Below are 2,862 nucleotides of genomic sequence, written 5' to 3'. Positions count from 1 at the left end.
GAGACCCGTTTCCTGCCGCGGGCGTAGCGTTTCCGCCTGAACTTGCCTCCGCCGTGGGGTTAAGACGCTGCTATGTCAGGACCCGGCGAACAAGTCTGGTCTCGTCCGCACCGTGGGTCAGCTGATCGCTGCCTGCCAGCCCGTGCCTTGTGCACGCCCGTCCGAGGTCCGGGGGCTCCGAGGTGAACAAGTCTGATCTCATCATTTCTTTCCGTTTCTGCGGCCGTTTATGCTCCTGGCCTCTCACCCACGTGTCGCGGGCGAGAGCACACCCCAGTTTTCAGGCGCGGTGACGGGAGGTCCTGTTTAATATCTCCCACCCCTGAAGAATGTGGCCCTTTGGGGGCAGCACTGCCCTGGGTGCAAAGGCGGCAGATCTGACGGGCCTGCTGAACTCGGAGGGGTTTGCAAACCGATGGGAGAGAGTCTGCAGGTGGCACGGGGTCGATGGATGCTGACTGACAGTGCCCGTCGCCTGCTGAGATGGGGCATGGCCAGGGCAAAGGCGAGTGCGGCCGGTCCCGGCCTCCGGCAGGCTGCCTTCCACACTGGACGCCCCGCCCCGCTGGCTTTCCCAGGGCTCCGGGAGGGAGGCAACACCCTTGTCCCCAGCACACGGCCTCCAGGGCTCGGCAGGTGCTACCCTTAGCAGCGGGTGGTCACTCCAATTTCCAGTCTCAGAGCGAAAGTCTGCTTTTTGGGCTTTTTCTTTCTTTCTTTTTTTTTCTTTTTTGTAATTAGATATTAATGCTCTGTTTTACTGCATTTACAGCCCGCTAACTGCTTGACCACCTGCAAGCATCTTTAGCGAAAACATGGAAAATAATAAGGGTTACGCAAAACGCCGCAGCCCTGCGGCTGCCCGGGGCCGTTCGTGAGCTCATCGGGGCTGGGGTTCCGCTGCCAGGAGGATGAAATCGCCGGCGGGTGTTCCACCCTGCTCCTCCGGAGGGATGCATCATCCGCCCGGAGTGAGCACATCCTGGCCGGACTCCCATCCTCCCCTCCGGCCAGGGGCGAGTCTCCCTCGCGGTGTCAGACCCTCCGCAGGGCAGCCAGGGCCATCCACCCGGGCAGGTCCGCCGTGCGGCTCACTGGGAGTCACCGTTTCTCTTTCTCGCCCCAGACATCACCGGGTTACCGCCTTAGAGGGAGGGAGGCCTCTGGCTTTCTCTCCGCCATTGCCAGTCATGCCCAAGAAGCCCGAGTTCAAGCCAATTGCCTCGGTTTCTCTCATTTGGTTTCCTCCTGTTTTCTCTTAAAAAGCAGCCCCAGATAGCGGTCCCTTGGGCCGCGGCCGATCGGGAACGTTGTTCTGGATTTCCAGGGAAGCATTTTCTGTAGCGTTTCCTTCACGGGCCTCCGTCCAGGGCCTGGCCCGAGCCCCTGCTGGAGCGTGGGTTCCTTCGCAGACGTGCGTTCCTCCTCTGCTGGGTGGCGTGGTGGCGAGAGGGTGGGCTGGGCGTGGGAAACACTGGGACCCAAACCCCGGGCCCCACCACTGATGAGCGATGTGACTTTGAGGAAGTTCCTTAGCTTCTCTGAACCTCCGCGTCCTCATCTGTCAATCAAGGGCAATAATACTGCATCTCGTGAGTGCGCTGTTGTGTGAGGCTCCTGGCCCGCCGCCTAGTGTCCTTCCTGACCATGCAAGGAAACGCCCCTTCCCAGGTCTTTGGGCCTCACTGCCGGCCCCCCACACCTGTCCTCCTCAACTGCCTACTAGCCAGCCCAGCCGGTGTGGCTCAGTGGTTGAGCGTGAACCTATGAACCAGGAGGTCATGGTCTAATTCCAGGTCAGGGCACATGGCCGGGTTGCGGGCTGGGTCCCCAGCAGGGGGGTGCAGGAGGCAGCCAATCCATGATTCTCTCTCCTCATTGATGTTTCGATCGCTCTCCCTTCCTCTGGGAAATCAATAAAAATATATCTTTAAAAACTGTCTTGTAGGCCACCACACTCTTTAAGCCTACAAGTTGGGCTCCAAGTGTGACTACAGCGTGGGAAACACGTGTACGGAGGGACACGCTCTGGCTGGGACCTCCAACTGTCTTTCAAGCCCGACCTGCCATCTCCGCTGGTCCTGCGAGTGCCTGTCAGCCCACCTGCTCCGGGACACACCACCCCGCCTTCCTGTTCAAATCCAGACTGCGTGTGCTCCCCCTGGACTTCCCGGAAGAGAATCTCATCCACTCTCCTTCCAGTGTGAGGGGGAAAAAAACATCTTTTTCCTTAATCATTCTTGGCATTTCTGCCTGGAGGGCTGGGTGTTCCCTGGCCTTTCAGCTCAGAGCCATGTGGTTTCTGTTTCTCCGTGGAAACAGCTGGCTGCACAGTCACCCTCACGCTGACCTGCCCAGGCCAGGAGACACCAGCCTGGCACAGCAGGTGGTGTGCAGACCTGGCTCAGCACCTGGGACCTGGGACCTAGGACCTGGCGGAAACAGCAAGAGGGCAGCATCTCATGTCCCAGTCCTGGAAGATGACACCGAGGAGGCCCCACCAGAACAGGGCCTGGCATTCCCCCCTCCCGACAGCTCCTGTGGGCGCCCTGCCCCTTCACGCCTTCAGGGAGGGCACCAGTGTCAGAGGCGCTGCGTGCACCCCGCTGGGCGCAGCGGTGGCCACGGGGAGGGAGCGGGTCACGTCTGTCCGGAGGAGGCCGGGCCTTCACCCAGCGGCCCAGGGCCGCCTCTCCCCGCCGCCCCCGCCCTTCCCTTCCCGAGAAGTCCCCTCCGTGGGGCGCACGGCCGCTTCCCTAGAGTTTCCCGCCCCAGGTCTCCTGCTCCCGGGAACTCCCCGTGAGCCGGCCCCGGTCCCCGGAGGCGTGCCCAGCGCAGGGGGCGGACTGCACGGGGCGGGGC

This window comes from Pipistrellus hanaki (genome assembly GCF_964339955.1).
Source record: "Pipistrellus hanaki genome assembly, chromosome: 18".
Taxonomy (NCBI): Eukaryota; Metazoa; Chordata; class Mammalia; order Chiroptera; family Vespertilionidae; genus Pipistrellus; species Pipistrellus hanaki.
This window is presented reverse-complemented; position numbering follows the sequence as displayed.